An 11,446-nucleotide genomic window follows, 5' to 3' on the forward strand; every position below is an offset into this window, starting at 1 on the left:
TGTCCTATAGTCATTCTCTCCTCTGAAATGTCTGATAACAGGGGGCAATAGACTGTATTCTCCTGTCCTACAGTCATCCTCTCCTCTGAAATGGCTGATAACAGGGGGCAATAGACTGTATTCTCCTGTCCTACAGTCATCCTCCCCCCTGAAATGGCTGATAACAGGGGGCAATAGATTGTATTCTCCTGTCCTACAGTCATCCTCTCCTCTGAAATGGCTGATAACAGGGAGCAATAGACTGTATTCTCCTGTCCTACAGTCATTCTCTCCTCTGAAATGTCTGATAACAGGGGGCAATAGACTGTATTCTCCTGTCCTATAGTCATTCTCTCCTCTGAAATGTCTGATAACAGGGGGCAATAGACTGTATTCTCCTGTCCTACAGTCATCCTCCCCCCTGAAATGGCTGATAACAGGGGGCAATAGACTGTATTCTCCTGTCCTACAGTCATCCTCTCCTCTGAAATGGCTGATAACAGGGAGCAATAGACTGTATTCTCCTGTCCTACAGTCATCCTCTCCTCTGAAATGGTTGATAACAGGGAGCAATAGACTGTATTCTCCTGTCCTACAGTCATCCTCTCCCCTGAAATGGCTGATAACAGGGGGCAATAGACTGTATTCTCCTGTCCTACAGTCATCCTCTCCCCTGAAATGGCTGATATCAGGGAGCAATAGACTGTATTCTCCTGTCCTACAGTCATCCTCTCCCCTGAAATGGCTGATAACAGGGGGCAATAGATTGTATTCTCCTGTACTACAGTCATCCTCTCCCCTGAAATGGCTGATAACAGGGAGCAATAGACTGTATTCTCCTGTCCTAAAGTCATCCTCTCCCCTGAAATGGCTGATAACAGGGGGCAATAGATTGTATTCTCCTGTCCTACAGTCATCCTCTCCCCTGAAATGGCTGATAACAGGGGGCAATAGACTGTATTCTCCTGTCCTACAGTCATCCTCTCCCCTGAAATGGCTGATAACAGGGGGCAATAGACGGTATTCTCCTGTCCTACAGTCATCCTCTCCTCTGAAATGGCTGATAACAGGGAGCAATAGATTGTATTCTCCTGTCCTACAGTCATCCTCTCCCCTGAAATGGCTGATAACAGGGAGCAATAGACTGTATTCTCCTGTCCTACAGTCATCCTCTCCCCTGAAATGGCTGATAACAGGGAGCAATAGATTGTATTCTCCTGTCCTACAGTCATCCTCTCCCCTGAAATGGCTGATAACAGGGAGCAATAGACTGTATTCTCCTGTCCTACAGTCATCCTCTCCCCTGAAATGGCTGATAACAGGGAGCAATAGACTGTATTCTCCTGTCCTACAGTCATCCTCTCCCCTGAAATGGCTGATAACAGGGGGCAATAGACTGTATTCTCCTGTCCTACAGTCATCCTCTCCCCTGAAATGGCTGATAACAGGGAGCAATAGATTGTATTCTCCTGTCCTACAGTCATCCTCTCCCCTGAAATGGCTGATAACAGGGAGCAATAGACTGTATTCTCCTGTCCTACAGTCATCCTCTCCCCTGAAATGGCTGATAACAGGGAGCAATAGACTGTATTCTCCTGTCCTACAGTCATCCTCTCCCCTGAAATGGCTGATAACAGAGGGCAATAGACTGTATTCTCCTGTCCTACAGTCATCCTCTCCCCTGAAATGGCTGATAACAGGGGGCAATAGATTGTATTCTCCTGTCCTACAGTCATCCTCTCCCCTGAAATGGCTGATAACAGGGGGCAATAGATTGTATTCTCCTGTCCTACAGTCATCCTCTCCCCTGAAATGGCTGATAACAGGGAGCAATAGACTGTATTCTCCTGTCCTACAGTCATCCTCTCCTCTGAAATGGCTGATAACAGGGGGGCAATAGACTGTATTCTCCTGTCCTACAGTCATCCTCTCCCCTGAAATGGCTGATAACAGGGAGCAATAGATTGTATTCTCCTGTCCTACAGTCATCCTCTCCCCTGAAATGTCTGATAACAGGGACAATAGACTGTATTCTCCTGTCCTACAGTCATCCTCTCCCCTGAAATGGCTGATAACAGGGAGCAATAGACTGTATTCTCCTGTCCTACAGTCATCCTCTCCCCTGAAATAGCTGATAACAGGGAGCAATAGATTGTATTCTCCTGTCCTACAGTCATCCTCTCCCCTGAAATGGCTGATAACAGGGAGCAATAGACTGTATTCTCCTGTCCTACAGTCATCCTCTCCCCTGAAATGGCTGATAACAGGTGGCAATAGACTGTATTCTCCTGTCCTACAGTCATCCTCTCCCCTGAAATGTCTGATAACAGGGAGCAATAGACTGTATTCTCCTGTCCTACAGTCATCCTCTCCTCTGAAATGGCTGATAACAGGGAACAATAGACTGTATTCTCCTGTCCTACAGTCATCCTCTCCTCTGAAATGGCTGATAACAGGGGGCAATAGACTGTATTCTCCTGTCCTACAGTCATCCTCTCCTCTGAAATGGCTGATAACAGGGAACAATAGACTGTATTCTCCTGTCCTACAGTCATCCTCTCCCCTGAAATGGCTGATAACAGGGGGCAATAGATTGTATTCTCCTGTCCTACAGTCATCCTCTCCCCTGAAATGGCTGATAACAGGGAGCAATAGACTGTATCCTCCTGTCCTACAGTCATCCTCTCCCCTGAAATGGCTGATAACAGGGGGCAATAGATTGTATTCTCCTGTCCTACAGTCATCCTCTCCCCTGAAATGGCTGATAACAGGGAGCAATAGACTGTATTCTCCTGTCCTACAGTCATCCTCTCCCCTGAAATGGCTGATAACAGGGAGCAATAGACTGTATTCTCCTGTCCTACAGTCATCCTCTCCCCTGAAATGGCTGATAACAGGTGGCAATAGACTGTATTCTCCTGTCCTACAGTCATCCTCTCCTCTGAAATGGCTGATAACAGGGGGCAATAGATTGTATTCTCCTGTCCTACAGTCATCCTCTCCCCTGAAATGGCTGATAACAGGGGGCAATAGACTGTATTCTCCTGTCCTACAGTCATCCTCTCCCCTGAAATGGCTGATAACAGGGGGCAATAGACTGTATTCTCCTGTCCTACAGTCATCCTCTCCCCTGAAATGGCTGATAACAGGGGGCAATAGATTGTATTCTCCTGTCCTACAGTCATCCTCTCCCCTGAAATGGCTGATAACAGGGGGCAATAGATTGTATTCTCCTGTCCTACAGTCATCCTCTCCCCTGAAATGGCTGATAACAGGGGCAATAGACTGTATTCTCCTGTCCTACAGTCATCCTCTCCCCTGAAATGGCTGATAACAGGGAGCAATAGACTGTATTCTCCTGTCCTACAGTCATCCTCTCCCTGAAATGGCTGATAACAGGGAGCAATAGACTGTATTCTCCTGTCCTACAGTCATCCTCTCCCCTGAAATGGCCAATAACAGGGGGCAATAGACTGTATTCTCCTGTCCTACAGTCATCCTCTCCTCTGAAATGGCTGATAACAGGGGGCAATAGACTGTATTCTCCTGTCCTACAGTCATCCTCTCCCCTGAAATGGCTGATAACAGGGGGCAATAGACTGTATTCTCCTGTCCTACAGTCATCCTCTCTCCTGACATGGCTGATAAGAGGGAGCATTAGACTGTATTCTCCTGTCCTACAGTCATCCTCTCCTCTGAAATGGCCGATAACAGGGGGCAATAGACTGTATTCTCCTGTCCTACAGTCATCCTCTCCCCTGACATGGCTGATAACAGGGAGCAATAGACTGTATTCTCCTGTCCTACAGTCATCCTCTCCCCTGAAATGGCTGATAACAGGGGGCAATAGACTGTATTCTCCTGTCCTACAGTCATCCTCTCCTCTGAAATGGCTGATAACAGGGGGCAGTAAACTGTATTCTCCTGTCCTACAGTCATCCTCTCCTCTGAAATGGCTGATAACAGGGGGCAATAGATTGTATTCTCCTGTCCTACAGTCATCCTCTCCCCTGAAATGGCTGATAACAGGGGGCAATAGACTGTATTCTCCTGTCCTACAGTCATCCTCTCCCCTGAAATGGCTGATAACAGGGGGCAATAGACTGTATTCTCCTGTCCTACAGTCATCCTCTCCCCTGAAATGGCTGATAACAGGGGGCAATAGACTGTATTCTCCTGTCCTACAGTCATCCTCTCCTCTGAAATGGCTGATAACAGGGGGCAGTAGACTGTATTCTCCTGTCCTACAGTCATCCTCTCCCCTGAAATGGCTGATTACAGGGAGCAATAGACAGTATTCTCCTGTCCTACAGTCATCCTCTCCCCTGAAATGGCTGATAACAGGGGGCAATAGACTGTATTCTCCTGTCCTACAGTCATCCTCTCCCCTGAAATGGCTGATAACAGGGGGCAATAGACTGTATTTTCCTGTCCTACAGTCATCCTCTCCCCTGAAATGGCTGATAACAGAGAGCAATAGATTGTATTCTCCTGTCCTACAGTCATCCTCTCCCCTGAAATGGCTGATAACAGGGGGCAATAGATTGTATTCTCCTGTCCTACAGTCATCCTCTCCCCTGAAATGGCTGATAACAGGGGGCAATAGACTGTATTCTCCTGTCCTACAGTCATCCTCTCCTCTGAAATGGCTGATAACAGGGGGCAATAGACTGTATTCTCCTGTCCTACAGTCATTCTCTCCCCTGAAATGGCCGATAACAGGGGGCAATAGACTGTATTCTCCTGTCCTACAGTCATCCTCTCCTCTGAAATGGCTGATAACAGGGGGCAATAGACTGTATTCTCCTGTCCTACAGTCATCCTCTCCCCTGAAATGGCTGATAACAGGGGGCAATAGACTGTATTCTCCTGTCCTACAGTCATCCTCTCCTCTGAAATGGCTGATAACAGGGGGCAATAGACTGTATTCTCCTGTCCTACAGTCATCCTCTCCTCTGAAATGGCTGATAACAGGGAGCAATTGACTGTATTCTCCTGTCCTACAGTCATCCTCTCCCCTGAAATGGCTGATAACAGGGGGCAATAGATTGTATTCTCCTGTCCTACAGTCATCCTCTCCCCTGAAATGGCTGATAACAGGGGGCAATAGACTGTATTCTCCTGTCCTACAGTCATCCTCTCCTCTGAAATGGCTGATAACAGGGGGCAATAGACTGTATTCTCCTGTCCTACAGTCATCCTCTCCCTGAAATGGCTGATAACAGGGGCAATAGACTGTATTCTCCTGTCCTACAGTCATCTTCTCCCCTGAAATGGCTGATAACAGGAGGCAATAGACTGTATTCTCCTGTCCTACAGTCATCCTCTCCTCTGAAATGGCTGATAACAGGGGCAATAGACTGTATTCTCCTGTCCTACAGTCATCCTCTCCCCTGAAATGGCTGATAACAGGGAGCAATAGATTGTATTCTCCTGTCCTACAGTCATCCTCTCCCCTGAAATGGCTGATAACAGGGGGCAATAGACTGTATTCTCCTGTCCTACAGTCATCCTCTCCCCTGAAATGGCTGATAACAGGGGGCAATAGACTGTATTCTCCTGTCCTACAGTCATCCTCTCCTCTGAAATGGCTGATAACAGGGGGCAATAGACTGTATTCTCCTGTCCTACAGTCATCCTCTCCCCTGAAATGGCTGATAACAGGGGGCAATAGACTGTATTCTCCTGTCCTACAGTCATCCTCTCCCCTGAAATGGCTGATAACAGGGGGCAATAGATTGTATTCTCCTGTCCTACAGTCATCCTCTCCCCTGAAATGGCTGATAACAGGGGGCAATAGACTGTATTCTCCTGTCCTACAGTCATCCTCTCCGCTGACATGGCTGATAACAGGGAGCAATAAACTGTATTCTCCTGTCCTACAGTCATCCTCTCCCCTGAAATGGCTGATAACAGGGGGCAATAGACTGTATTCTCCTGTCCTACAGTCATCCTCTCCCCTGAAATGGCTGATAACAGGGGGCAATAGACTGTATTCTCCTGTCCTACAGTCATCCTCTCCCCTGAAATGGCTGATAACAGGGAGCAATAGACTGTATTCTCCTGTCCTACAGTCATCCTCTCCTCTGAAATGGCTGATAACAGGGGGCAATAGACTGTATTCTCCTGTCCTACAGTCATCCTCTCCTCTGAAATGGCTGATAACAGGGGGCAATAGACTGTATTCTCCTGTCCTACAGTCATCCTCTCCCATGAAATGGCTGATAACAGGGGGCAATAGACTGTATTCTCCTGTCCTACAGTCATCCTCTCCCCTGAAATGGCTGATAACAGGGAGCAATAGACTGTATTCTCCTGTCCTACAGTCATCCTCTCCCATGAAATGGCTGATAACAGGGGGCAATAGACTGTATTCTCCTGTCCTACAGTCATCCTCTCCCCTGAAATGGCTGATAACAGGGGGCAATAGACTGTATTCTCCTGTCCTACAGTCATCCTCTCCTCTGAAATGGCTGATAACAGGGGGCAATAGACTGTATTCTCCTGTCCTACAGTCATCCTCTCCCCTGAAATGGCTGATAACAGTGAGCAATAGACTGTATTCTCCTGTCCTACAGTCATCCTCTCCCCTGAAATGGCTGATAACAGAGAGCAATAGATTGTATTCTCCTGTCCTACAGTCATCCTCTCCCCTGAAATGGCTGATAACAGGGAGCAATAGACTGTATTCTCCTGTCCTACAGTCATCCTCTCCTCTGAAATGGCTGATAACAGTAAGCAATAGACTGTATTCTCCTGTCCTACAGTCATCCTCTCCCCTGAAATGGCTGATAACAGGGGGCAATAGACTGTATTCTCCTGTCCTACAGTCATCCTCTCCCCTGAAATGGCTGATAACAGGGGGCAATAGACTGTATTCTCCTGTCCTACAGTCATCCTCTCCTCTGAAATGGCTGATAACAGGGGGCAATAGACTGTATTCTCCTGTCCTACAGTCATCCTCTCCCCTGAAATGGCTGATAACAGGGGGCAATAGACTGTATTCTCCTGTCCTACAGTCATCCTCTCCTCTGAAATGGCTGATAACAGGGAGCAATAGATTGTATTCTCCTGTCCTACAGTCATCCTCTCCCCTGAAATGGCTGATAACAGGAGGCAATAGATTGTATTCTCCTGTCCTACAGTCATCCTCTCCTCTGAAATGGCTGATAACAAGGGGCAATAGACTGTATTCTCCTGTCCTACAGTCATCCTCTCCCCTGAAATAGCTGATAACAGGGGGCAATAGACCGTATTCTCCTGTCCTACAGTCATCCTCTCCCCTGAAATGGCTGATAACAGGGGGCAATAGACTGTATTCTCCTGTCCTACAGTCATCCTCTCCGCTGAAATGGCTGATAACAGGGGGCAATAGACTGTATTCTCCTGTCCTACAGTCATCCTCTCCCCTGAAATGGCTGATAACAGGGGGCAATAGACTGTATTCTCCTGTCCTACAGTCATCCTCTCCTCTGAAATGGCTGATAACAGGGAGCAATAGACTGTATTCTCCTGTCCTACAGTCATCCTCTCCTCTGAAATGGCTGATAACAGGGAGCAATAGACTGTATTCTCCTGTCCTACAGTCATCCTCTCCCCTGAAATGGCTGATAACAGGGGGCAATAGATTGTATTCTCCTGTCCTACAGTCATCCTCTCCCCTGAAATGGCTGATAACAGGGGGGCAATAGATTGTATTCTCCTGTCCTACAGTCATCCTCTCCCCTGAAATGGCTGATAACAGGGGGCAATAGACTGTATTCTCCTGTCCTACAGTCATCCTCTCCCCTGAAATGGCTGATAACAGGGAGCAATAGACTGTATTCTCCTGTCCTACAGTCATCCTCTCCCCTGAAATGGCTGATAACAGGGGGCAATAGATTGTATTCTCCTGTCCTACAGTCATCCTCTCCCCTGAAATGGCTGATAACAGGGGGCAATAGACTGTATTCTCCTGTCCTACAGTCATCCTCTCCCCTGAAATGGCTGATAACAGGGGGCAATAGACTGTATTCTCCTGTCCTACAGTCATCCTCTCCCCTGAAATGGCTGATAACAGGGGGCAATAGACTGTATTCTCCTGTCCTACAGTCATCCTCTCCTCTGAAATGGCTGATAACAGGGAGCAATAGACTGTATTCTCCTGTCCTACAGTCATCCTCTCCTCTGAAATGGCTGATAACAGGGAGCAATAGACTGTATTCTCCTGTCCTACAGTCATCCTCTCCCCTGAAATGGCTGATAACAGGGGGCAATAGATTGTATTCTCCTGTCCTACAGTCATCCTCTCCCCTGAAATGGCTGATAACAGGGAGCAATAGACTGTATTCTCCTGTCCTACAGTCATCCTCTCCTCTGAAATGGCTGATAACAGGAGGCAATAGATTGTATTCTCCTGTCCTACAGTCATCCTCTCCCCTGAAATGTCTGATAACAGGGGACAATAGACTGTATTCTCCTGTCCTACAGTCATCCTCTCCCCTGAAATGGCTGATAACAGGGAGCAATAGATTGTATTCTCCTGTCCTACAGTCATCCTCTCCCCTGAAATGGCTGATAACAGGGGGCAATAGATTGTATTCTCCTGTCCTACAGTCATCCTCTCCCCTGAAATGGCTGATAACAGGGGGGCAATAGATTGTATTCTCCTGTCCTACAGTCATCCTCTCCCCTGAAATGGCTGATAACAGGGGGCAATAGACTGTATTCTCCTGTCCTACAGTCATCCTCTCCTCTGAAATGGCTGATAACAGGGGGCAATAGACTGTATTCTCCTGTCCTACAGTCATCCTCTCCCCTGAAATGGCTGATAACAGGGAGCAATAGACTGTATTCTCCTGTCCTACAGTCATCCTCTCCCCTGAAATGGCTGATAACAGGGGGCAATAGACTGTATTCTCCTGTCCTACAGTCATCCTCTCCCCTGAAATGTCTGATAACAGGGGGCAATAGATTGTATTCTCCTGTCCTACAGTCATCCTCTCCTCTGAAATGGCTGATAACAGGGGGCAGTGATGGGGGGGGGGGGCTCAAATTTGCTGTTGTGCACGATTTATTCTTGGCTTTTCTTGCTCTGGGAGTTGATGTACGGTGGTAAGACAGGGATATGGTGGAAAGTAGAACTGGCTTAGCTGCCCATTGCAACCAATCAGATTACGCCTTTCATTTTTCACAGCTCCTTTGGAAAATGAAAGGATAAGTCCGATTGGTTGCTATGGGCGATTAAGCAAGTTTTCAGTTACACCATTGCTTTTATAAATCTCCCCCAAAATGTGCTGCCTCTATCCCTGGTCGCCACCAGCCATCCTCATCTCTGTCCTCCATGTGTCCATGGTAACCACCGGCCATCTTCATCTCTCTCCTCCATGTATCCATGCTCACTAGTGTTGACCGCGAACATTCGAATTACAAATTTTTATCGCGAATATCGTCACTTCGAGAATTCGGGAATATTTAGAATATAGTGCTATATAAATTTGTAATGACGAATATATTTTTTTTAACACAGTACACATCAGGTGATCATCCCTCCCTCCTTCTAGCTTGTGGGCCAATTAGAAGGCTTTGTCACAGCTTAGCAAGAAATAGAAAAGTTGCCTCCCCTTACTATAGAAGAACCTCCCCAGCAGCCATTTTCTAAAGTTTATCGGTGTTATGAAAGAGAGAGCAGTGTCATTGCTGTGCTCTGTTGTATTACATTAGACAGTTATATATATATATACACTCATACATATACAGACCCTGCAGTTTGGACACACCTTCTCATTCAAAGAGTTTTCTTTATTTTCATGACTATAAAGGCATCAAAACTATGAATTAACACATGTGGAATTATATACATAACAAACAAGTGTGAAACAACTGAAAATATGTCATATTCTAGGTTCTTCAAAGTAGCCACCTTTTGCTTTGATTACTGCTTTGCACACTCTTGGCATTCTCTTGATGAGCTTCAAGAGGTAGTCCCCTGAAATGGTCTTCACTTCACAGGTGTGCCCTGTCAGGTTTAATAAGTGGGATTTCTTGCCTTATAAATGGGGTTGGGACCATCAGTGGCGTTGAGGAGAAGTCAGGTGGATACACAGCTGATAGTCCTACTGAATAGACTGTTAGAATTTGTATTATGGCAAGAAAAAAGCAGCTAAGTAAAGTAAAACGAGTGGCCATCATTACTTTAAGAAATGAAGGTCAGTCAGTCAGCCGAAAAATTGGGAAAACTTTGAAAGTAAGGGCTATTTGACCATGAAGGAGAGTGATGGGGTGCTGCGCCTGATGACCTGGCCTCCACAGTCACCGGACCTGAGCCCAATCGAGATAGTTTGGGGTGAGCTGGACCGCAGAGTGAAGGCAAAAGGGCCAACAAGTGCTAAGCATCTCTGGGAACTCCTTCAAGACTGTTGGAAGACCATTTCAGGGGACTACCTCTTGAAGCTCATCAAGAGAATGCCAAGAGTGTGCAAAGCAGTAATCAAAGCAAAAGGTGGCTACTTTGAAGAACCTAGAATATGACATATTTTCAGTTGTTTCACACTTGTTTGTTATGTATATAATTCCACATGTGTTAATTCATAGTTTTGATGCCTTCATAGTCATGAAAATAAAGAAAACTCTTTGAATGAGAAGGTGTGTCCAAACTTTTGGTCTGTACTGTACATGTATTTCAGATAGTCAGTGTAGGTTAGATAGTGATACAGTGTAGCTGATTCTGCGGTCCATACACACATGCTACAGACATAGTGCTGTGAAGTCACAAGTTACACGTATTGCGAAAAAATATGCGCATCATTAATTGCCAAAAATTTGCAAGCGCAAATATATTGGAGCCCTCTATCTGCATATAAAGCTATTGTAATGTTCTGTGCCGACCATTTTCTCCAGTCTCAGGAAAATTATACCAGCTTGAAAAATGTAGCATAAGTGACCCACGCCGGTATTTCGTACGCTTTACGTGAATATTAAATTGCCAATCAAGAATATAATCTCGAATTCTCAAACTCGCGAATATATGACGAATATTCTACAAAATATTCGCAAAATATCGCAAATTCGAACACTGCCCCAGCCGCTCATCACTAATGCTCACCACCAGCCGCCTTCATCTATGTTCTCCACCAAACATATTACTCTGTCCTCTATCAGCCTCTGCTCACCACCAGCCATCGGATATTACAGGAGCTGCTGTAGATATGTATACAGTGTTCACTCCACTAATAATGGAAGGATCTCCTCTCCTCCAGTATAACACTATGATCAGGAGGATGAGCCTCCATCAGTCCGGATATTACAGGACCTGCTGTAGATATGTATACAGTGTTCACTCCACTAATAATGGAAGGATCTCCTCTCCTCCAGTATAACACTATGATCAGGAGGATGAGCCTCCATCAGTCCGGATATTACAGGAGCTGCTGTAGATATGTATACAGGATTCACTCCACTAATAATGGAAGGATCTCCTCTCCTCCAG

This window comes from Bufo bufo, unplaced genomic scaffold, assembly GCF_905171765.1.
Source record: "Bufo bufo unplaced genomic scaffold, aBufBuf1.1, whole genome shotgun sequence".
Lineage (NCBI taxonomy): Eukaryota > Metazoa > Chordata > Amphibia > Anura > Bufonidae > Bufo > Bufo bufo.